Source organism: Panthera tigris, chromosome D4, assembly GCF_018350195.1.
Source record: "Panthera tigris isolate Pti1 chromosome D4, P.tigris_Pti1_mat1.1, whole genome shotgun sequence".
Classification (NCBI taxonomy): domain Eukaryota; kingdom Metazoa; phylum Chordata; class Mammalia; order Carnivora; family Felidae; genus Panthera; species Panthera tigris.
The window spans coordinates 68,635,366-68,661,685 of NC_056672.1; the positions used below are offsets into that span (position 1 = coordinate 68,635,366).

At 41.4% G+C, this 26,320-nt stretch overlaps 1 long non-coding RNA gene across 2 annotated transcripts; it reads left to right on the plus strand.

Annotated features, from left to right (window-relative positions):
• Positions 1-2,926: 2,926 nt before the first annotated feature.
• On the plus strand, positions 2,927-25,457 carry LOC102964093. Of its 2 annotated transcripts, XR_006210701.1 has the most exons (4): positions 2,927-3,221; positions 18,637-18,822; positions 23,526-23,567; positions 25,082-25,457. It is a non-coding gene; the product is annotated as an uncharacterized LOC102964093 (long non-coding RNA). The 2 variants fall into 2 exon arrangements; XR_006210700.1 differs by lacking the exon at positions 18,637-18,822.
• The last annotated feature ends 863 nt before the right edge of the window (positions 25,458-26,320 follow it).

Sequence of the window (26,320 nt, forward strand, 5' to 3'; positions counted from 1 at the left end):
AGATGGTAAGTCCACAGTAGCATCTCAAGACTATGCTTTGGTGGGAAATCTTCCATTTGATCCACTGCTGGCTAATTTAGTAAATTATGTGTGCCTTTCTGAAAACCACTGGGAAATGCTGAAAAGGAAAAAGCACACAAATAAGGGTTCCAACACCAAAGATGGGAGTAGAGATGTAGCTCTCATGACATGTATACATCCCCTCCTCTTTAATCCCGTTGGTTCTATCAGGTGTCTCCCTAGAGAGTGACCAAGCAGACAATCCCATTCATAGTTCTGAAAGTGATTGAGGCCTTATAAGACTAAGGTAACCTCACTAACTGTGCTGAATTCTATCCTAAAAGTTCAAAAGGGCATAAGGATAAAGTGGCTTAGTAAACAATGGGGCAAACAAATAATGAGGGTTATAAACCATCATTCTAGGTGATGCACCGTAGAATATACTGAGAGCATTGTTAAATTTTTTATTAGACCAGTCTTTGAAAGAGCATGCCTTGTTGTTTTAATTTCAAGTACTATAACTCACATCACTGGATTCTTGTTATACCAGCCCTACTACTCAAAAAAAGTTTACAACAATTGACAATTCTTTTACCTGAAGGCCCACAAATTACACTAAAAAGAATCAATAATTTTCCCTAATCATTTATTTTGAATAAGCCATGAATGAAGATGAACGTGGAAGCGAAATATCTTATGAACCTACCAATTTTGATCTGAAGGACAGATTTGTCACCACATCAAAGCACAGTGGGTAATTACCAGGTGGTTGAAATGACAATTAACTCCATCGTTAATAATTATAATTTGACAGACAATAAATCAAGATGGCAGCCATCTGTAAATAAACACCCACAGAGCCAGCTGAATAGTATTGCACAATAGCTTAACCTCATAAAACCAGCAAACTAGTTCTGACTAGCGAGCAAGTAAATCTCCCAAAGACCAGAGAGAAGCAAATTTTTGGGTCACCATGTTCCTACACTTGGCAGCTGGATACAATTGAGGGCCCAGTGTTGTTTTATTTTGTTTTGTTTTGTTTTTATTTGATTTTTTTCTAAGACAATTATTGTTATTTTCCACAAAACACTCACTCATTTTAAAATATGGGATTATGACTTTTTGATGCAAATGAAACGATTCTCTCAAATAGCTCTACCCTGGAGCATAATCTACTCCTCAGGATACTTAGCCCTGACCACAGAGCAACATCTACAGAGTTTACTGTTCCCTTTCTTGAAGACCTCTCCTCACTTATCTTCCATTACACTCCCCTACTTTTTCGACTTTTCAGGAGTCCTTCCTGGATTTTGATGATAACAGTGATGTTAGTAACAACAACGACTACTACCTATATTCTTTGTTACTGTCTGCTGATTTCTATGCACGTTATTGGTTAATTCTCTTAACAGCCCTCTGACGTGGAGATCTTTTTTCTAATTACCCTTGAGGATATGGAGGCCAAGAATCATCCAGTCACTTCTCCATGGTCATAAAGCTGGTAAATGGTGGAACAAAGGTTTTTAACTCGAGTCTGTAATTCCAGAGCCCTTGCTTTCAACTCTGCCACTTCATCTGTACAGTCTTTAATTATTACTATTTTTTTCCAAGTTTTATGTTGGCCTTCTCTTTTTTTCAAATCTCACTCAATATCTTTTCCTTGGTCTGTCTTAGCTACTCCCACACATCTGTGACCTCATTGCTAAGGATTCCAAATCTATCTTTAACCTAGATCTACCTGCTGAGTACCAGCTCCTTGCAGCAACACACTGCTATGGTCCCCACTTGAATTAATTCTTTCATTCAGCGGATATCTGTTGAACAACTTGTGGTCAGGCACTATTCGAGGTATAGGGAACAGAGAGGGGAACAGTACAGGAATCAGGGCCATCATGACACATGGATTAGAGACAGATGCAAGAGGGTGGGGGGAGATAAATAATAGATAAAAGCTAATGGTAAATAAGAGTATGATAGATGGTGATATGTGTTAAAGAAAAAAATGCAGAAAAGCAAGGGATGCACTGGGAAATCAGAGGTAAGAGGGACCTGCCGATTTTAGTAAGGCAGTAGAGAAAAGCCTCACTGAGTAGATGACATTGGAGTGAAGACCTGAGGAGGCGAGGGAGATGATTAGGTGAGCATCTGAGGAGAAGCCGTTCTAGGCAGGGGAATAGTCATCGGAAATGCTAATAGGTAGAAGGATGTCACACATGTCTCAGGAACAGTAAAGAACCCACTAGGGCAGAGAGATGCCAAAGAGGATGGGAATAGGAGTCTAAATAGCATTAGAGCCAGGAGCTCTGAGGGCTGCATCTTGCAAACCATCACTGTAAATACTTTGGGATTTTGGTCTAAGCAAGATGGGAAGGATATAGAAGCTGTGAACAGTGTAGTCATGACCTGACTTCTTTTTATGAGGACCACTCTGGGGGTGCCTGGGTGGCTCAGTTAAGCATCTGACTCTTGGTTTCAGCTCAAGTCATGATCTCATGGTTGGTGGGTTTCAGCCCCACATTGGGTTATATGCTGACAGTATGGAGCCTGCTTGGGATTCTCTCTCTCTCTCTCTCTCTCTCTCTCTGCACCACCCCTGGTTGTCTCTCTGTCTCTCTCTCAAAATAAATAAATAAACTTAAAGTAAAAACCTTTACTTTAAATGAACTTAAAGTAAAAAAAAAAAAAAAAAAAAAAAGAGAGAGAGAGGACCACTCTGACTCTGACAGTTTAGGGGACTATTTCAATAATCCTAGGGGTGCCTGAGTGGCTTCATTGGTTAAGTGTCCAACTCTTGATTTCAGCTCAGGTTATGATCTCACAGTCGTGAGACTGAGCTCTGCATTGGAGCCACAATCAGTGTGGAACCTGCTTAAGATTCTCTCTCTCTCTCTCTCTCTCTCTCTCTCTCCCTCTCCCTCTCCCTCTCCCTCTCCCTCTCCCTCTCCCTCTCCCTCTCCCTCTGCCCCTTCCTCCCTACTCTCTCTGAAAAAAAAATGACAATGTTCAATAATCCCATAAAAGATGATGGTGACTTTGAAGAGAGCGGTAGCCACGAATATGGTAAGAAACGATCAATTGCTGGATATATTTTGAAGAAAAGGAAAACTGAATTTGCTGAAGGATCAAAAATAGGATTTAAGAGAGAGGAATCATGGAGGACTCTAAAGAACAGAGCTGCCATTTGCTAAGAAGGGGAAATTTGCCAGGATACAAGTCTGAAGGTAAGACTGGGGACAAGATCAGGAGCTTAATATTAAATATTCCCAAATGGCTTTTGTACACATGTGTACAAAACAGACCAGATACTTATACACACACACACACACACACACACACACACACACACACACACCATACATTTTTCTTGTATTTTCCTCACCTTCATTAACAACATCACACTATTCCATTCAGGCATTCATGCCAGATATAAGGGCTCTTTTTCACACTCCCTTTTCCTTCAATCCCACATTGAAGCATCCCTCAATTCATCCCTCTCAGCATTAGACAAGTTCTCATGCCATGAATACACCTTGTTTTTCTGTTTCAGGGCACAAATCCTTCACTCGATCTAGATAATCCACCTAATCATGTACTGCCCTACCTTCCTTGGCCAATATCAACTTACTCTTCAAGATACAACTTAAATATCTTTTCTTTGAAGGCTTCCATGAGCCCATCAGCAAAATTACCTGCTCATTCCTCTTACTGAAGTATTACTTATCCATCAAGCCAGTATAACTTTTCCACTTTGGGCATTTGTTGGTATTTATAGTATAGCACACATGTGGGAGTGACAAGAGATGAGACCAAAAGAGGAGAAAGGATTGAGTTTATGAAGGACCCTGAATGTAATGCTAGGGGATTGTACTTAGTCCTGAAGTTGATTAGGAATAGTGGCATTGTTTGGAGAAGGTAAGGGGCCTGGTTTAATGCGAGTCTTCAAGGATTCACTCCACTGACAATGTGAAGGGTGAGCTAGATAGTAAAGTAAGTCAGGCAAAACTTGATGACTTCCTAAAATAAGGTAGGGATAATGGGGATAGAGACAAAAAAGAGAACTTTTCTGAACTAGACTCCATGCACTGGGGATAATAACATTTATTGAGCCTTGCCACTGAATCAGGCACAAATTTAAGAACTCCTCTTGTATTAACTCATTTAATGCTCTTAATCATCTCATGAGGGAGGTAGTATTCCTATCCCTATTTTGCGAAGGAGTTAAACTAAGACATAGATTTACTAAGCTGCCCAAGTCACATAGCTATTAACTAATGGAGGCTGGATATGTATACTGTCAGCTGCTCCAGGACCCATGCTCTTCTCCCCTACTCTATACCTCTTACAGCATAATGAATTAATATAAAACTATAGTTAGCTGCACAAGAACATTTTATCACCCATATCAATCCAAATTGAATGTCTACTTCAATCTTTTTGCAAAATTACCCTGCCAAAATACACCATTCGTGAGCAGTATATTCTACAATTCGTGTTTATATGGATGCTTACCCACTATGTGATGTTTCTCTTAGCCTTTTTTCTCCCTCAGTCAAATGAGGGGAAACATCCAGCATATGGAAGCATTTCCACAGTGCAAGTTATACTGAAGGGGAATATTATGCAATTTGCAAACACTGTCAAATGAAATATAAATATGCATTAGAAAAAATGCTACACATAGACAAAAATATCTTTGTATAGAAGATTCATTCAGTCAATCATTTTTTCATTCAACCAACATTAATCAGGCACCCAATTTATGGCAGGGGCAGTGGTCAGCAGTGAGAAGAGAGAGGTGAATAAAACTTATGTCTTGTCATGAAGAAACTCGCAGCCGTGTGATTTTTTTTTTTTAAATGGCCACAGCTGGATGAAAACATTGCAGTTGATTCTCTGTAACCCTCTTAAAGATAAACAGAGTTCTGTGCTTTGATTCAGATAGAGCCATGGTCTCTAGTTCTACCTCTTAGAAGCTGGACATGCCCCCCCCACCCCATCTAATCTGATGAGCCTCCGTTTCCTCAAATGAAAATAAGATACTACCTTCCATGGTGGTTTTGAGAATTAGGGATTATGCCCAGTACATAACTCCTAGTTTGAACCAATGAACAGTAAGTGAATGACTACTGTGGCTTTTTATTTTTCAATCACCAGTAAGCTTTCCAAGGGTCCAGCCAAAATTCACAATGAACCAAACATTCCCACCTGTTCCCAAACTAGCAAATAACAACATACAGCAAACAGAAACCTCCCTAGTGACTTCAAGTAGGAAGGAAATGGCCCTACTATCAGGAACTGAATTGACCAAGTTCTTGCAAAAGCAGCCAATGTCTTGTCAACAGCTAACGCACAACAGGAGGAAGGACAAGCTTTTTGAGCATTAGCCTATGAATGTGGAATGAAAGTTGCTAAAGAAATGGTGAAGACTCATACAGCAATGCGGGGACCAGCTCCCTGAGCACCAATGCCCTTGTGGAGAGAGAAAATCGGAGTTTTCCTAAAGATGTCCAGACAGGTTTTCTTTAAAAAGTGACACTAGGAAAACGGTCAGTTCTTTACTGATAAGGGGACCCCAGTAAACAAGTTTTTAAACAAGTCCCACCCACCTTTCCAGATATGAGTCAACAGGGGACTCCCAGTAAAAAAGAAATAAATGGTCAGACTGGTTCTCCCACCTCCACAGGGCAGGCATCTCACCATATAAGGGATAACTAATTGGAGGAAATCAACAAATGCCAAATACGTTCTAAGTGTCAAACATTATGTCAGGCTCTTCTCCTTGGGCAACTTGTTTAATATTCACAACAATTCAAGCAGGTAGGTAAGTAGGAAGCTATTATTTCCATTTTGCTGGAGGAAGACACTGAAATTCAGAGAGGGTAAGTTAGAACTCACGTGAAGCAGTCCAACAGGTTTTCTCCAGAAAAGACCCCAAGATATGACTATTAGTAGGTGGAATTTGGGTCTTGATCTTCCTTACATGAAAACCTCTGTTCATTCAGTTATGCCACTCTGTCTCTCAGAGTAAAATCAGAAATGGGTTGGTATTTCAGATTTGGGGTACATAGAGACCCCAAACAAGTCTCTGCCCTTCTCTATCATGGACCCCCAGCAGGCTGACCTCATTGATGAGTACTCTCTGGGCTTGGCAAATGGGCAGCACCAGCAGGAGATTAGAGGGTGCAAGGAGAGAGAGGTCAGGCATTTCTTCTTCTGTTTCTACCCAGCCTTGCTTTCCTGAGTCACGCTGAATTCCAACAGCTATGGGGCCTGTGTTGGTCCACTCCTCTTCGAGGGGTCTAGAGTCCAAAGCCTACCTCCCATCCCTTTCCGCCTGGGGCAGTAAGTCCTTCCTGATGTTGACAACTCCTGGAATACACCATGCCTTGCGTATTCCCTTAATGGTGCCCATGCCTCATAAATACTCTCTTCACAAAATTATATTCAGCTAAACCCTTGGAGTGTGCCATTAGTCTCCTGCTAAGATTCTAATGATATATAATGAGTTAAAAACTGTTGTATATTTAATTCTACCACAGTTTAGATTCTCAAATTGGGTCTTTGGGTATCTAGTAAATAGCATTAACTTGTATCTTATGGAAATGAGTCAGCTGAAATCGAAGAGAACACATTTTGTTTGGATATGATGAGCTGGCCGGAGGGACAATACACTCCCCACATGTTATTGGCAAACTCTGTGGTGAATGAAGCTTCCCAGTCACACTTGGAATGTGATGTTTTTCATGAGGCCATGCTACAAAGATGAGATCCAAAGAATATGAAAACACACTGTGCAGACCCTGCCAAGAAGCTCTCTAGAATGTATGCAAAATGGAGCCGAAAGTATTTGTAACTCTGTCATAGAAAGTAAAGCTTCAGTTGGGAAAACTTGACTGAGATCACTTGAGCTCTCCTGTCGCTGGCTTTTGGAAAGGAGGAGTGAGTAATTTGAAAATGAATTAAGAAGCCTTTCAGCCTTAATGACCTTTTTGAAGTTTTCACAGGGCTCCCACACAACAGTAGTTTGTCCAGGAAACACATAAATCAAACAGGCCAAATTGTGGGGCTTGAAGTCATGCCTCAGTGGGTCTGCTCGGTGAAGGTTCAGCCTCTGTTTACACTATAAAAATGAAGTTGAGATTTTAGCTCCTGATCCCCAAAAGTATGCTTCTTGCCCCCACCCCAAAAAGTGCACCAAAAAACAATCACCAGATACTTGTCCTAAAAATTCCCTGCACGATTGTCTCCTTCTCTGCCTTCACCCACAACTAAACACCTGACTTGTGGTTAGTTACATGACGCACAGAAGGTGTTTGTCTTTGCAGAAGTTTGAGAGGACAGTTTTGTGGTTGGGGTTCTTTGGTCTTACAGCTTTTGGCCTTATTGCAAACACACTACTTCAATTTTTATGCCTTCTTTCCTGAAGAACATTCTATAAGACTATGTTTACTTTTCTAAATCCACCTATGACTTGTTTAGTATCTATCTTCCCTCTCTTCCCTTCCCCCCAACCCCAACAAAGTTTTCCTACATGGACTTTACACCCACAGTACAGTACACGGTAGGTGCTCAAATATTTCCATGAATAAATGTAAGCGTTCCATTAACCTATTTATATTTTTAATCAGTGACCACTGTTGTGTGGGTTAGGGAATAGGGCTATAGCAAGCATGACAAGTTTTAATTGCCCTGAACACAGGAGGTATTCTTCTTTATCCATCTGCTAGCTGTGTGGCTTCAGGAAAGGTAACCCATCTCTCACTTTTCCCTTCCATAGAGCAGGGACATGAGCTCTTGTCTCACTGATCATTGTGGTGATTAAATACTATAAACTCTGTGAGGGGCATGGCACAGCGATGGACTCGTGAAAGAGGCTTCCTAAAGTCCAGCCCAGGCCATTCCTTCTGAACTGGTACCAGGGACACACTATGTGAATAGAGTGAAGGATGGAGGAGATTAAGGGAGGTTCCTTATTTGGAAGAAACACGGTTTTAGTTTGATTTAGTCTAATTTCATCCTACTCAAAGCTTTGCTGATGTTTCAGACCTTGTACCTAGGCAACTTTCTTCAGGTTTCCCTAGAGGGCAGATAGTATTGTTAAGCAGTTTGCTAATATATGGCTACCAGGAATATTTCAAATGACAAATTTTACATGTTATCCAATTTTTCCATCTCTGAATCCTCCCCTAGCTCTCTAGCAGATGCCAATTGGTCCCCGATAGTTTGAGAAGTCTCTAATTCCACATGCGCTTCCCACATTTGACTTCTTCATCATTTAGAAACGCTTCCTGTGTGCCGGGCACAGTGCTACGGACTGAGGTTAGGAAGGAATAAGACATGACCCCTCAGCTAAAGGCGTTCACATTCCAACCAGGAAGACAGACCAACAAATAAAATTCTACAGTGTAATCATGATGACGGGTTGTAGGAAATGTTGAATCCAGGGTCAGGACAGGGGTGAGGCAAGCGAGGCACCTATGGGGCAAAACTGAAGGAGCCACTCGCTGTCAGGACCCCGGGATATGCAGAGTCAGCACTAATACCACCCTGATAATGGAAGCCTGTTTAACTTTTGCACCCAACGCACGTCCTTAGTACCTTTGCCCTGGCCCTGGGAGAAACAGCAGAAAGATGCAACGCCTCTCTACAGAGTCTAGGAAGTTTCCTGGAGCAGATGACTTTGAACTCAAGCCTCTGAGAAGGGAAGGAGTTGGCCAGGCAGAGAAAGGTAAGGGTGGGGAAGGATGTGAGGGCATCCTTGGCAGACCGTCAGCCAAGTGCACACCTGTAAAGGTGAGAGAGAGCATTGTTCACGGGTGCACCTTCAAGTAGACTGACACAGACGGCTCGCTGCAGGGTGGAGGTGACAGTGCGGAGAGGGGTGGCAGGACAGGGACTGACTAGGAATGGGTCGAGGGCCAGTTCATAGGACCCAGGAGAGAAACAGGGTGTATATTTGGGAGGAGTGAATAATTTATCATTGAAGCGGGACACTTTTGGGGGTGAAAGGAGGTGCTATCTCTACTTGTCAGAGCGGCGAGAGCAAAGTAGGATATGTCTGTGTACTGTGCATCCACAGGCCATGGCAGGCTGATGCCTCCCGACTCCGTCCTCAGGCAGGCTTTCCCACCCCCACCACGTGTTGCACACACATCACTCTTCCGTATCTAGCGCAGACCTGGGAGAAACAGAGGAGGTCAGACAAATGGCTTGTGACTAGGAGTCCAGTAAAACTCCCTCATAAATGTGAGTTTTAGAACTGTGTTGAGGCCAGTATCACACCTTGTATGTAAAGACCATGTGGCCAGCTTGGCAAAGATCTTTCTACTCTTTAACAAGTGTGTACTTGCAAACATGAATATGTTATCTGAGTTTTGCTTTTCAAGTGGGAAAAGGACTGTGGTATTTTTGTGTATGGTAGTGAACAGGCCAGAAATTTAAAGAGTTTATCCCACCAAGCATGATGCCAGTCTGCCAGCTCACATCCCTATTACCCTCCAGGGGGTTCTAGTGATTTCTGAGTAAGCTCTGCTGAGGCATGGCTGGGGCATGCAATGCGATTCTGGATTTGAGTGAGGTTCCGATGCACTGACTGGAAGAAAATTGTGAAAGAGAATACTCATTTACTTAATGGCATTTAAGACAAATGAGGTCTTTTGAGACACATTGTCCCTCGTCATCATAACATTGTGATATAGTTATGATTCTATTTCACTTTTTATTATTAAGTATAGAAAAGTGGAGAGAAAAAGTGCAATAAACACCTATAAATCACCTGGACTTACATAGCAATAACATTTCACTACATTTTAGTTCATGTGTGTATGCACATGTATGTACACATACACAATTTCCAAAGCAAAACACAGATATCAGGATATTTCTCCCTTAAATACTTGACTTTGCATTTCTAAATGATGAGAACAAGTTCCTTCAAATACCTAATAAAATTAACAGAAAAAAACCACAGTAACTCTGTAACATCATCTACTACAATTTTCATACCCAAATTTTCCCAATTACATTCCAAATTTTCCGAGTTGGACCTTCAAGCTTGTCCCAATCAAAGACAATGTACTGCATTTAGTTATTATGCCCCTTCTCTTAAATCTTTTGAAAATACAGAACAATCCCCATTTCCTTGGCCCAGTGAAGAAGCCAGGCCAGTTGTTATGTAGACTGTCCACTTTCAGGACTTGTTCTCTTGCTGTGTTGTTTCCTCATGATGTCTATTCTTTTTGTCCTATTGACATTCCTATGTCCTATTCCTTCTAGTAAGCTGGAAGTTGCATCTATAGGTTTAGTTATATTCTAGTTAAAAGTCTGTGGCAAGAATACATCATAGGTGAGTCTCTTTACTTCATATTAAATCACACTAGGAAGCACACTTAACCCAATTTATCATAAAGATATTAGTGATACTGACATCAATTTAACTGACCCTACTTAGGGAGGAGAACTCTAAAGTTAGGGAGATTAGTAATGTACCTAACATAATGCAATTAGTAAGAGATTGAGGTGGAATTCAATGTGTTACCTGCCCAAGCAAGTCAGAGAGGGAGGGACTGAGGGACAGATTCTCAAAATATCGTAAGCAGACAACTAGGACTATATGACAGGGCCCAGATGCAAGCCTACAAGAAATGCTCATGGAAAGAGAACTGTCTTCAATGGCAGTGGGTGGGAATAAGACGATGAGTTGTGACCAGCTCAACATATGAGCTGATAAATGCTTAGTGGGAAACTTTCTTTTGAAAGCTTATATTACAGTCAATTAGGCATTAAAGTAAACTTTTTAATGCTCTGTTACAAACAGACTTGTGTTACAGCGTTTGAGAGAAGGCAGTCAGAGATATGTGTAAGGAGCTCAATGAGCTGATCTGGCACATAATAGGCAGTTAATAGCTATTTGTTCATTGAATGAACCTATTTGTGTCCAGTGTTTAGCACTCATTCTGCCTCAACCCTGACAGCTAATCAATCCCAAGGCCACTGATGGTAGTTCTTCAGTATCTCCTGATTCCATGCACTCTTCCACATCATTCCTCCAAATGCCTTACGGTGAGCCACCATCTCTCCTGAAAATACTGCAGCAACCTCCCAATTGGTCTACTCTCCTCCACACGTACCCCTTTCCAATCCATTTGCCACACTGCTGCCAAAATAATCTTAACATTGTGAGTTGGATCGAAAAGAGGCTTAAACCCTCTCAGTAGTTTACACTCAGAGTAAGACTCAAGAGTCTTGCCTTGTCTGACAAGGCTCTGCATGATGTATCCCATCTACTTCTCCAGGCTCCTCTCTTTCTCTATGCCTTTTCGTTACGTCGTTCTACCTCCATTTGTCTTGCCTTCTTCCTTGAACACATCCATCTCTCTCCTACTTCTGAGCCTATCCACATGCTGTTCCTCTTGTCTTGGTATCCTCTGCCTCCTACTCTGCTTTATAGCACAGACATCCTGACTATTTCACCTTGAATAGCACTTTTTCCAGGGTGCTTTCTTGGACTTTCAGATTGGGTTAGATCTCCCTATTACAGTCTTCATTTAATGCCTTGCTTTTAATTTGTAGGTCTAATCAAGTTTGTGATTAAATTACTGCTTATATATAATTGCATGCATGTTTGTACATATGTCTTTCTAACTAACCTGTTAAGTGCCTATCTATAAGGAACCACCTATTAATCCCCAGCACTCTGTATAGATCTAGCACAAGGTAGGTGCTTAATAAAAAATAGCTCAAAGTATGAATGAAGAATGAATGAATGAATGAATGAAGTTGTTTCATGCTTCTACTCACATATCATTTCTAAGACTGGTTAGTGGTTTTGGTCCTCAGTCCTCCATACAGTGTCAGCTTTGCAAACCCTCCTTTATCGATCAGGATTCTACAACATTAGGGTCTTGGGTGCCCTAACATTTGGGCTGTAAACATACTGCAGAGCAGAACATTCCTTCTTCATTCATGTCAACTACCAGGGGACAGGTGTAATAGTAAAGGATAGAGCAAGAGCCAGGAAAGCCCAAAGGCAATAACTCTACAGATTTGCTGTAGGGGAAGTGGGAAGTGGAGATAACAGAGGAGACTTCCTAAATAAGCAGACTCCTGACCTAGGTAGTACAACTCTTTATGAGTTGGCCAGAGGAATAAGAATAGAGAGGGTGGGCATTCTAGACAGATGGAACAGCATATGCAAAGGCATGGAGAAAGGCGAGAATATACCACTTTCAGGGCACTGCAAGTAGCTTAGTGTGGCTAAAGAGTGAGCGATGAGACCAGAAGCTAGGAAGGTACATGAGATGTGAGTCTTCTAGCCATATAAAGGAGCTTAAACTTTATGCAAAATATAATGGAAAGCCAATGAAGGAGATATGGCAAGGAGTGAAATGAGTAGATATGAATTTTTAAGCGATTGCACAAACCATGTCTCAAACGAAGAAGAAAGACACACACTCCAAATTCAATTTGGTAAGTGTATTGAATTCGATTTGATAATTCTTGACTTTGTCAGGACATGTGTTTTTGTGCTTCTTTTTCTACTTGCCAAATCAAACATGCCTATAGCACTGTGTAGAAGTAGCATAATCTGCTACTTAACCCTTTCCTTCTCTAGTGCAGAGAAGATTGAATTAATGCATTGCCTAATTACTTACATATGAGGCAGGGTCCCCCTTAAGTTGTCCCAGATAGTTGGGTTCTGCTGCTGGTTTTGTAGTTTTTATTTATTTAACCAGAGCTAGAAACATGGAAAACAACAGACTCTGAGCACGTGGATGGGTTTCCTTGCAGGAGTCTGAGCTGGCAGTTATTTTAATTAGCAACACATTTTATAAGGGCAGAATCAGAAATGGAAACATGTCAAGGCCTCTTTAGCTATTAAGTTTGGCAGACTCACATGAGTGTGCCTGGGCATGGTAATCAGCTCCTGACTACCTTCCATCTCTCCCAAGGGAAACACGTGAACGTATGGAACTCTCCCCGTGCACAGGGCACCCCCTTGGGTGTCGGAGGACTTATCGATGTCACATACCAAATGCAGAGGATGCGGGAGTCCTCTCGGAGGTAGTTCTGGGAAATAAAGTCTTCTCAATTTAGGCCTTAGGTCATTCCTATTTCATCTACCTCCAAGCCAATTTCTCTGTTCTATTCTGTTCTATTCCCTTTCAAGAAACAACCCTTCTAGATATGCATCCCAATTTACTACATTTACCTCTCTAAAATCTACTTTGCAGTTGACAAATGATTTCCTCTTCTTATTGCCACAGTGGTTTCCCAGAATCCTGGGTGTGTGTGTGTGTGTGTGTGTGTGTGTGTGTGTGTGTGAACCTACCTTCTAAAAATTACTGGCACCTATGTATACTGTTCTAATATGAAGGTCTCCTCAATGAATGAAGCTGACAGGGCATCATCTCTATTCCCTCATCCATTCATTGAATAGTCACTCAACTTCTTTCTGTGCCAGACATATGCTAAGTGTGGGGCATAGGAAGAAATAGGTCTGTGAATTTGAGAAAGTTTCAATTTAATGGGGAAAAGTGACCCACAGACTGGGTTAAAACAAAGTGGTTAGGGTGGTGATAGACATATACACAAGGTTCTCCAGTTTGCAAGTGTCAGAAACCAATCTGAAGCAGCTTGATGAAGACTGAGAATTTACAGGCAGGCGAAAAAATATTCCATTAAATTCAAAGTCATATTTTGGGAGCAGACTGGAGGACTTTAGACACAGCCTCTCTCATGCTATCACTCTTTCTTTGTGTCTCCTTTATTCTTCTCTCCCTGCTGACTAGCTTTCTCTGCCTCTCTCAAGCTCCTAACAATTCTTTACCCAAATTCAAACAAATATCCCAGACTGAAATTAATCTCTTAGTTACAATTCAAACATTTCAGGGTAGAGAATCTGATTGGATCAAGCATCTATCCCTGGTCTGATCAGCTGTGGCCAGGTGGTGAATTGTCCGCTACAACCGGTAAGTGGCAGTCACTCCATGCAAACACAAATCAATATTCTGAAACTCAACATGTGCAGCCTCAAATTTGTTCTCAAGAAGACCAAAAATTATTTTCCTATTCCATGTTGTTTTTCTCTACAATAAGACATTAACATCAATAGATACCTTTCATGTGATTAGCTAGTTTAGTCACATTTCTTGGGAGAATACAAAGAATCCACGGGAGTCAGTTTTAAACTTTTAAAAGAGAAATAGCCGAGGGAGGAGAGAGAGGAAAGAAATCCTTTCATCCTAAAAAACACAATGCACCAAAATTTCTAAAATATCTGATGCAACACCGTTTTGCGCTATGTTCAGTTTTTAGGCCAAAGATGCCAAAATTGTGGCTTATCCAATGAGGAGAGCTTAGCACAAATTGCAGAAGTCCATAAAAAGAACTGTCTGGTTAGAATGTACTGGAATCTTACTCCTGTAACTTGTAGATTCAAACAAGCCCTTGTTCTGCCCTATAAACACCTCCTGAAAGCTATAAGGGCTTTTCAAGGCCATTGACTTAAGACCGTAAATTATTGTTTGTAAATATAATCTCTCCCTTCACAATCCAACAACACCTAAATTATTAAGACCTGTCACAACGCCTCTGGAACCAATGAATTAAAAGCACTTGTCAATCCATTTTGGAGCAGACTGGGTCAAAACAAAAGAGAACAACCTTGACTTTGGGGCGCATAGCCTCCAGTTTAATATCTGTTGCTTTGGTATTAAAAAGTACTTTTAAAAGTATATAACTACTTTTGCTTTGAGATGCTGGCAGCCACAGTCAGAACTGTAGCAGATGATCTGAGTCTTCCCAGGAGGTGGCTGCAGTAAAAAGCAGAGTTGGTACTGGCCACAAATCTCACTGGCATATTGGGTGGCATCTACCTTCGTTCGTTGTCAAGCATTCATTCGACCAGTACTTGGTTCCTATTGAACCCTGCCTGTGAGGTTCTGTGGGGAATCCAAGGACAGGCAAACCACAGTTAGTAAACACACATCACTTCCAGTCTAAAATGAGGGATAGCTAAACAGCAGAGCAGAGCGTACTAAGCAAGGTACAAGGCACTTGGAAGGGAGTGTAGTGGGTAAGGACCCTGGACCTGCCATTCCTAGCAATGTGACCCTGCTCAAGTTTTTACTGTCATTTAACATTAGTGTTTTCTTTTTTTAAGTTTGTTATTATTTTTACTTGATACAGAGAGAGAGAGAGAGAGAGAGAGAGAGAGAGAGAGAGAGAACATGCATGAAAGCAGGGGAGGAGCAGAGGGAGAGGGAAGGAAAGAATTTCAGGTAGGTTCCATGCCCAGTGCAGAGCCTGACATGGGGCTCAACGCAGGGCTCAGTCTCATGACCGTGAGATCATGACTGGAGCCAAAATCAAGAGTGGGTCGCTTAACCAACCGAGCTACCCAGGCTCCCCAAACGTTAGTATTTTCATCTGCAAAATGAGGATAATAAGAATATTCACCTTACGGGGTTGTGGTGTATATAAAGTTAGCAAAGATGGAAAAAGAACATGATTGTTGTATGGAAGAAATATTATTTACCCTAGGCCTTAAGGGATGCTTTCTATATTGGAAAAATAATGTAAATGATATACCATTATTATACATATTAGCTACACAAAATCTAGAAAATTTAGTAAGTGTTAAGAAAAGAAAAATAAACTCCAATTCTCATTTCTAGAGATGACTACTGTGGCAATTTTGGTAAACCTCCGTCTGGTCTTCTTTCTTCTCATATGTTATTACATCTAACAAATAGATCATATAGTTAAATTTCCTATAGTTTAGAGTCACATAAACTAGTTTTTCTCTTTATAATTTTCTAGTGCTTTTTATTTCGGAGGGCCTGCTCCATTCTACAACTTATACACTTTATTTTAATTTATACTGTATTACAGTATCCTCAGCTAGGGCTTCCTGAACTCCCTTGTACAACTCAAGGATAACAGGACAAGATGAAGTAATAGATGACAAATTAAGTAAGCTTTTCTTAGAAAAATAAAAAAGGAAAAGATCTATATTAAAACAGATGAAATAAAGTTGCTCACTCATTAACCCAATTTCCGTGGACACACTATGTGCTGTTGTATACATACTATGTGCTGCAGTGCTTGGCTCTGAGGATTCTGCAACTGCACTAGACCTTGTTCTTGTCCCAAAGAGAACCGCCCTCTCAGTGAACTCAGTCTGACCAAAGTCAGCTAGAAATCATTATTAAACTGTATGCCAATGGGAAAGGAAAGGAAACCAATGCATATTGAGTTTCTATTCTACATGCTGTAGTGAAATACCATCTACCTCTCATGGTGGCCCATTTCACAAGTGAGGAGACTGAGGTCAGAAAGGAGATGTGACTTGCTCTAAGTAACGGGGTAGGTGAACTAGACCTGCAACCAGCTGGTGTCGTGGACGCAGTTGCACAGGGCCTGCTGCTCAAAAGGCCCCAGTTGTCGCCATCTTGAAACGATCATTTCAAGTCATATTTTATTATCATTTTTATGAATAATTCATCTTTTAATAATTTTATCTCTGAATTTGAGTTTATAAGTGAAGCCTCATAGGACAATGGCGCACATTCTAGGAACTTAGAGCCCCCAACTCAGGGTACACTCTCCTCTCCCACCACTTCCCTGCCTGTCTGGATGGGTTCTAGGCCTCCTAATCCCTGATTCTGACTCTCGGCTGCCCAACCTTTCCCTCCCCGCCTACTACACTGGGCCTTCCACCCAGGACAGCAGCTGGGTCTTATTGGCAGAAAGAGCTCTGTCTTCTGCCCTTGCCCTCTACCCCAGTGAAGGCCTGTGGCCATGGGGACAGTTAATGTCAAGCATCTCTAGATGGGGCAAGGCAGTGGTTGTTCTCGCCATGGGCTGGCAGTGCCATATTCCGTCCAGCAAGCAACTCAGTGGGGCCCCCTTACTCAGTCCCATCCAGTTACTGACAATGTCCCTGCACAGAGATTGCAGTCCCTTAGGGGCTGCCCATCAGCCATTGGGACCATGATCCTATGGGGAGGGGAGACAGACTTTCACAGCTGGGGCATCACATTTTCTCTTTCCACGGGCTTTGCCAACTATGAAGCGGCTCTGCCAGGAATCCAAACCAGAATGACCTTAAAGCCTTTGTTCCCTATAATGTCCCACAAAGTTAGGGATCATGTGAAACAGAGTGTGAGGTCAGAGGGCTTGAGCCAGCCACACGCCAGAAGTCCAGATAGGAACTTGTCAGCCCGCTGCAGCACCTCTGGGACTCCCCACCAGCTGCCAGGGAGAACATCCATTATCCTTTTGATCATGCATGTGTTGTCTCCCTCCTTTTCTCTCTCTTCCTGTGGGGCAGTTCCTTTGCTTTACTGTACAGAAGTAACTCTATCTACATGGCACTTCAGAGAAATCTTGCCAGTGGTAACAGGTGGGTAGAGTTGGGTGGAGACAGACCTGAGACATCCTGGAAAAGCACAAATGCACAGTAGGAAGGAACTGAACCAGGAAGGAGGCAAGGGAAACAGAGATAAGGGGGAGAATGTTCTGGTTTTCACAGAGTTGAGTGTTTTCCCAGGACATGGAACTTGCAGTGCTAAAGCAGGATCGCCCGTGGCAAATTCGGTTGGTCACTCTAGAGGGTCATCATAGAAACAGTGGCAACTAACAGGGCCAGTGTTTTACAGGTGCCAGAGCTGTTTCCCTTCTGTGATCAGATCTCATTCTGGCAACCACTGTGGGAGGAAGGCAGACTCGGTCACCCTCCCATTTATGAAAAAACTCAGAGAATACAAATGACTTAGCCTGAAAAACTTAGTAAGTACTGGAACAAGACTGCAAATCCCTATCAGTTAACAAAACAGAAATAATGGAATCTGATAATGGATATAATGTTCAGAGGAAGAAAGAGAGGAGATGGGTTTTTGAGTTGACTGAAAGCTAGATACTTCCTTGAAAAGAAATTAAGAGGAAAGAATCATTTGGGTTGGAGTATATCAAGCTCTGAATCTGCTGAGTGACACAGAATTTCTTAGTGGTCCAACGTCTTAAAAATGCTCCACCAAAATCATGTTTGCCTAATCAGTCAATCTGTCTTGGATGCTGCAAAGCTCTGCGACACACCTTGGCAATGGATTTCTGCTTCTACTTGGGAAATATTCTGGGTCACCTTCCTGACAAGATAAGCGTAAGAACTGGCAGTAAACTACTGTGACTGTACAGTGAGCAGGATGTAAGCAATATGCAACTAATTCTCTTAAAGGACCCGAGTATGGGAACCACAGAAGAAGCCCAGAAGTGAGGGGGTGTGGCGGCAGAAGTTGGGATTCTCTCTTTAGGATGTTTTTCATTTACATTTTTTTTTTCATTTTACCATTACCCATCTCGTTTCTTTCTTTCTTTTTTTTTTTTTTTTTGAAGTTTATTTATTTATTTTCAGAGAGAGCACGAGTTGGGTAGGAACAGGGAGAGAGGGAGAGAGAATTCTAAGCAAGCTCCGCACTGTCAGCACAGAGCCCAACACAGGGCTCAAACTTACGAACCGTGAGATAATGACCTAAGCCAAAATCAAGAGTTGGACACTTAACCAACTAAGCCACCCAGATGCCCCCCCCCCATTTCATTTTCATTTAATTTATTTCTTTGACAATCGATTTGCAGAAGCCATGCTACATTGAGAGACTGCAAAGTCACAGTCCTGCCATTGAGAAGCTCATTTATCTGTCACTGAGGTGGACAGCCTGTGACCAGTGCTATAATACAGGTCTGTCCCTGTTTTGGTGGAAGTCTCCAGAAGAGTAATACAAATGAAGCCTTGAAGAATGAGTAAAGACAAAAATACATCAGGTAAAAAGGTGTAGAAAAGTGCAATTCATTTCCTTCTTCATTTACTCAACTAAGATTTATTTAGCATCTATGGTGTGCCTGGCCCTCTTCTAAGTGATTTGTCTCGGGATGCACAGCTCAGGGATTGTGCTCAAGCCTATCTTACTCCAATTTTCACCATACTGAGACTCCTCCAGAGAGGATCATGACCTTCTGGAAAAGGGCAGGGGCTCTAGGTGGAAGACAGGGGTTAGGTCCAAAGATAAATTTCCCTATAGTCCTCTACTTCAAGCTTACCTCAAGGGTAGACATAGGTACACAGAGAATTTAGGGAACAAGTACAACAAATGTAGAAGCTACCAATCCCTAAGCACATACCACATGCCCAGCACTGGGCTACATCACATTTTAAACTCATTCTAACTTTGCTCCTTATGCCAAAATGCAAACTCAGAGAGACTATTAAATACCTTACCCAAGGCCACACAGCCAATAAGTAAGAAAGTCCAGTGTCTTTCTGACTCATATGCTGTGTTCTTACCCCAGCACTGGACTTTCCCTAAAGCATGTAAGGCGTGGCTGCCTATTTAACTGAAATTCTCAACCCTTCGTAACTTACATTCCACCAAATGCTTTACTTTTATAATTATCATCACTCCTTCTGCTACAAAAATTAGTGACTAGCAAACAGGAATTTTTATGACAATCATATTTCACAACAGAACTACAACTGGGCTTTTCTAGGCTCTTCCAATACGGAAGAGCTAGATGAAATTAACTGCGTGAGCTTTAAGACCTCTCCTACTCTTAAAATGAGATTCCCTGAAAACTCCTAAATAAAGCTCGTAATTAACCTTGTTGAATTTCACTAGTGAGGAACACTTTTGAAATTTCCCCTCCCTACTCTCCCTGTTTTTTTGTTTGTTTTTGTTTTTGTTTTTGTTTTTTACTTGTTTGTTTGTTTTACTGTGCCTTTGTTGAATTCTCCCAAAATGCCAGTTGAGGTTAGCAAAGTTGTGCAAGACCTCACATTATCAGTCTAGGCTATTCAAAGCATATGCTAGTACTGACTGCTTTGTGGATATTATTCCTCTTGGTTACAATTTATGACAACCAAATAGAGCTTTTGCTACAAACAAAGTTGCAATTACAAATTAAAAAAAGAAAAGTATCTGGGCAACACACAGAGAAAGGCTGTATCTCTGAAATTGACTCTTGGTTTTTGGAAGGCACAGTGGGGCAGGGAGAGGGGGAGGACGGAGGATTATGCCTCCTGAATTCAGAGATTCCATCCAGAGAGCAGCCCAGCCTCACTTCTGTGGCGGAGAACTTCGACTCCAGCTTCCATCTGGTTTCCATAAGGCAAGGGAACTTGGCGAATGGCTGGCCACGTAACTGTAGCACGTGCACATCCTGACCACGAGTACCAGTAAAAGGAGCCAAAGGGAATGAAGAAATTTCCCTCAGTTCCTCTGCACAGTCTAGGGCAGGAAAAGTTGCTTTCGAGAGAAATAGAGTGCTCTTCTGCCCTGCTGGGCAGGTTCACAAAGAACTAACTGCTGCACTGAATCAAAAATGCCCAGACCTAATGATGGGGTGTTACCAATTATTCTAGAAATGTCAAGTAGATGATTTAATACCACTGCTGCAATTAATTCTATACAGTTTGCACACAGGAAGCGGGATCTAAGGGAAAGAGCCTATACGTGCATCCAAATGGATATGACAATTCTGTTAATGTGGAGCCTTGAACAGATTACTTAAACAGCCTGAAAAGTATGCAGAGTGTCCTTAACTTATAAGATTTTTACTGATGATTTATATAAAACATCTTGTACACAGTGCATGCTTAATAAATGGTTAATTAATTAAGGTTGAGGTGATGCTTTCTTCTAAGACTTATAATGATTAAAACATGCTTACGTGCTTTATGAAAAAGGTACATCTAGCCCAAGGATACTCCATCAATCTTTTTTATTAACACACCTTTGTTGTTTTTAATTTATACAATTTGCAGTGCTTTAATTCAAAGAATCATGGAAAATGCAGTTTGAAAGGCATGTCCAATTCCTTCACCTTACAGATGAAGGCACCAAGGATGTTACTTACAGCAGAAAAAAGGCCAAATGATCCCCAATAGAGACAGCAAGTCAGTGGTAGATCCAGGGCCACCCCCGTGTCCTGACTCTCAGTTTTCCTGTTTACTATTCTACTTGATCTCGTAAATCTTTCTGAGGCTACAATAATTTCAGTTGTCCCTCATAAAGACGCATCATAAAATTACAGATCTGGGATAGGTCTGAAAAGTTCCTACAGTACTGTTTATAGCAGTGAGGTAGTCTGAATGATGGTTCCCAAAGATGCCTCATCCCTGGAACCACTGAATGTTACCTTCAATTTTTAAAAAAGGGACTCTGCACATGTGATTAAGTTAAAGATCTTGGAAGAGGGAGAGTATTCTGAATCATCCCAGTGGGCCTGATATAATCACAATAGTCCTCATCATAGGGAGGCTAGAGGAGTCAGGGGCAGAGGGAAGGCCACGTGATAACAGAAGCAGTAACTGTACTGATGCACTCGGGAGATGGAGGAAGGAAGGGGCCATAAGGCAAGGAATATGGACAGCTTCTCAAAACCGGAAAAGGGAAGGAAAAAGATTCTTCTCTAGGAGCCTGAGAAACTTAACAGAAGACCATGGGGGAGGGGATGGGGGGGGGAGTTACAGAGAGGGAGGGAGGCAAACCATAAGAGACTCTTAAATACTGAGAACAAACTGAGGGTTGATAGGGGGTGGGAGGGAGGGGAAAGTGGGTGATGGGCATTGAGGAGGGCACCTGTTGGGATGAGCACTGGGTGTTGTATGGAAACCAATCTGACAATAAATTATATATATATGAACTTCCAAAAGGAACCAGCTCCATCAATACCTTGACTTTAGCCCAGTGAAACTGATTTTGAATTTATGGTTTCTAGAACTGTCAGAGAATAAATTTGTGTTGTTGTAAGTCAGTCAGTTTGTGGCAATTTGTTACTGCAGCAATAAAAAACTAACACAACACATAACATAGTATACAGAAATGTTGGCAGTCAAAATATCCAACAATCAGGAATTAAATAAATAAATTATAGAATACAATGCAGCCTTTAAAAAAGTATTGGTTCATATTTATTGAAACATAAAAATGTGTATAATTTTAAATAAAAAAGTAGTTTATGACACCACATATAGACTATGACTCCATTTTTAAAGAGAAAATAAGACTGGAGGTATATATTCCAAATTATTTACAGTGATTATCATTGATGGTGGAACTTTTCTATGTACTTTATGTAGTTTTCTGCATTCTGCAAATACGATACAGCAAATGTGTTAATTTTATAATTAGAAAAAAGAGGTTCTTTTCTTAAAAACACAAGTCTATTTTTCCTTGATCCTTTCATTTTATAAAACAGGAAACATATATGTAAAGCAGACAAGTTGCTGACTCAGAGAAGGGATAGCTAGACCAAAGTTCGCAGTTTAGATCTGAGCTTATCCTTAACCTATAAAAGGCATAAGAAGCCCAACTTGACTCATTCCTATGAAAGCTCATAGAGGTGACACACACTTCCTTCTCTGCCTTCAATTCCCCTCTACAGACTGTCCTTTAGTAATTAAGAAGAGTTAATAAGTGCTTCCTCCTCTGGACAAGCCATGAAGAGTGCTACAGAGCATAATTACATGTAGCGTTTTGCAGACTTGCACAGAATCTCCCAGTGTGGATGTCATACCAAAGGATTCCACTCAGAGAAAAACTGAAATGTAAAGAGACTGATATTCTAGACCATTGTGATATTCTCATAAGCCGTGAGATTGAGGTGCTTACCGGTTCTTTACTACTCATTTCTACTCTGCTCTTACGAGTTCTTTGACTCTTCTTGCTTTTTCTCATATCTCTTTCCTCAGAGCATGGGATATTCCTTAACCAATCATCCCTGGATCTTTCTTGCTGTTTCCTGTCTAATTCAGTCTGGAACATTCCTGAGTTCCTACAAAACTCCAAAGAGTGTACAGAGTTCTGGGGTTGCAACGGTTAATAAAACAGAGTCCTTGCCTTCAACTCACTTCCAATCTGGTGGCACAGCTAAGCACATGCAAAAGAAGTAAATCTCTTATACAGCAAGTTAATACTAGAGACTGTCAGGTTCAGGCAGCACAAAGGAGAGATTAGAGCTCAGTGTAATTCCAATAGAAGAGGAATGATTTCACAGAGGGGACCTCTGCTATTTATTTGTCTCTTTGCTCTGCGATTCGTTCCTCACTCTCTTCCCTGCTCTGCATTTTATCACCGGAGGGTTGATCCCTGAAAACTACATTTCCCAGGCTCCTTTGCCAACTAGCTAGATTCAGTCAGTGAGAGACTCAGGCAGGAGACTGGAGGAAGGCAGAAGGCCAAGTATTTCTGTGTCTCTCTATGCTTAAGGTAGCATCAATGGCTGTGGCTGAATCTCTGTCATGCTTCAGCATCCACTGGGTGGCCCCCACTCCTTATCTCTAGGACCACCTCCTCCTGCTGTTCCTCCAGCCCTGGCAATAGCAGTGCAGCAGCTTCCCGTGGTGGCTCATCTCATAATTGTCTCGCCATCCTCTGTTGGGCTTTTCAGCTCTGCCCAATGGGTTTTTGACTCATTCCCCAGGTTAAATATCCTGCATTTAACTACCAGCTGTGGTTTCTGTTTTACAGACTGGACACTCAGGAGTTGAAGAGCCAGAAGATTCTTAATAGGTAAAAAAATAATAATAATAAATTAATAAATTAAAAAATGAATAAATTAATGAATAAATAATCAATCTAGGTAGAGATGACAGCATGGCCACAGTCCAAAGTGGAAAAAAAGTGACCAGGGCAATCAATGGAGCTGTGTCTCAGAAGTCATTAGGGAATATACTGGAGAGTTGATTGGCAATCTAGGGGGAATCAGATCACAGAGGCCCTAGAGTTCACAAATTGAGGAATATGGATTTTACTCCACATCGCTGGACAATTGTTGAAGATGCTGAACACAGTAGGATGACCAGACTTATTCTTTAGGAAGTTCAACCTGTAAGTGGCAGGAGATTCAACTAAGCAATGTTAAGGAGAGCCCAATGCAGGGCAATAGCAGTGCAAACAGCAAGGAGAGGGTGCATTTGAGCAGAGCCAGTTTAATTTGGCAAAAGGAAAGGGAAGTGTTAGGGGTGTCTGGGAAATGATGAGCGTGAGTGACTGAGTGGCCATCCCAGTGACCAGGAGGAAACTGCAGAGGTGAGCCTGATCTGTGCTAATACGACAGGAAAAGCACTGCTTTGAAAACATGGACTTGAAACTCACAGTAGAGATACCTCTGGGAGAATTTTTTTTTTTAAACCCCTCTTGGTGTAGCCACCATGGGGTGGTACAGAGTACATAGATTTGGAATGAGGCTTTGTGATTTTTCTTTTTTAAGTAAACTACCCGCAAAGCGAGGCTTGAACTTATGACTCCAAGATCAAGAGTCACATGCTTTACTGCCTGGTCCAGAGTACCCCCGGAGGAGATTATTTTAAAAGGCATTCTCACTCACTGACAAATCAGTTTGCGGGAATGAAGGAAATATTTAGAAGATTTATATTGACAAGAAGCACTCACCTTGATTAAATTAATGTAATTCTTAATGTTGTTATTTAATTATTAATGATAAATTCATAAGAAGATGGCATTTTCATGCCACAATGACTGTTCTGTTAACTTATTTTTATTAGCATTACAGGTAAAATACAAACTGCTTTCATGACCTATATTTTAAATACTAGAATGAAATCCTCAGTTTTTAGTGATGATAAAAAGGAAGCTCAGCTGATCTTTTCCCTGAAGGTGACAGGGCTTTGTCCCCTCCCTGTATTCCAGACCAATAATAGCTTATGTGTTAAAATAATTAGCTTATATGTACATGTGCGTACTCTTCTAACTTCTTCATTTGTCTTTCCAAACCCAGAGAATGTCTACTACATAAACAACTTCCAAATGTCATTATATGAGTAAGCACTCTAATTAGAAATTAAGTGCCAATAATTTGCCCTATTAAAAACTTAGCTTAGAAAAGGAATGATTTATTTCCCTATTATACCACTTGAATATTATCCTAAAACCAAAGCACTATTTTTTTTTTTTTTAAGATTTGTCAAAATCAGAGTACTTTAAAAACAAACTCCCATCTAGTAATACGACTTTGTTTATGTGATTTTGGGTCCTGATGAGTCCATTTGTTCCAAAATTTGCAGGTGCTTTATGAAAACGACTGCCTGAACAATGTGCATTTTGGAGCTACAAGGAGCCATTGAGATCTTGTATTCAATTTTACAGAGGAATAAACTGAGACTATAGGAAGTTAAATAAACTGCCTAAAATGTCAGTTAGTCACGGAGGCCAGCCATATTCCTATCCGACATTCTTGCTATCACCATCACATGGGCCTCTTACCTTCTAGCACTATGGCCACCTTTGGTACCACCCTGTATGAAACCAGAGCGTGCTGCTTGACCCAGGGGAGGGAGCCTCCCAGATCCATCAGAGTTCCTGCCTCTGATGACAGGTAGGCGTCAGAGCAGAACAAAGTCACTCAAGCTTCACCTTTGGGGAATACGGGTTTTATTAACTTCACACGCTCACTCCTCTGGCTGTACAGCTGCAGCTTTCTGAATACAGTCCATCAGTCTCCAATGGGTCCTCCTGCCAGTTCCACATCTAACAGCAGCAGACCTAGGATGACTCTGACCGCCTCTCTGGTGCAAATATAATGGATTTATGTCTCAACACACACACGCCACAGAACACTGAAGGGAGATTCTGGCTTGGGACAGAGTCAGGCACATGCTTGCAAACAGAGCAGGATGGGTGTGAATTATTCATTGCTCCCCTCCCTATGGACCCAGGACCACTCCCTTCATAGAAGTTCTTTTTTACAGGTTGCTGTACATCCTCCAAAATTCTAGAGCTGTCTCTAAACACAGTTACCAGTCTACTTTCTTTTTCCAAAACCCTCTTTCAGGAGAGCTTCTGTATTTCACCTCTATGACGTGTTAGGGTCTAAAGGCAGGTAAATGGCCATTTTTTTTCTGTGTTTCCTCTCATAGGAGACATGAATCTTATTCTCAGTAATCCAGGGGTCTGGCTTAACAGTAACCACACATAATCTGCCTGAAACTTCCTGCTGCTGTGGGAGACAGGAGAAAATAGATCTGTTATTGGATCAGTTCAGATGCTCAGGTCCTCATAGGGTGTTAGGAACTGAATTGTGTTCCCAACCCCAAATTCACATGTTGAAGCTTCCATACCTTAAAATGTTACTATATTTGGAGACAGGGTCTTTATAGAGATAATTAAGGTTAAATGAGGTCATGAGGCTAGGGTCTTAATCTAATATGACTGGCATCCTTAAAAAAGGAGGGAATGATGCCAGGGATGTGCACACAGAGAATAAGCCATGCAAGGAATAGAGAGAAGGCAGCTGTCTGCACACC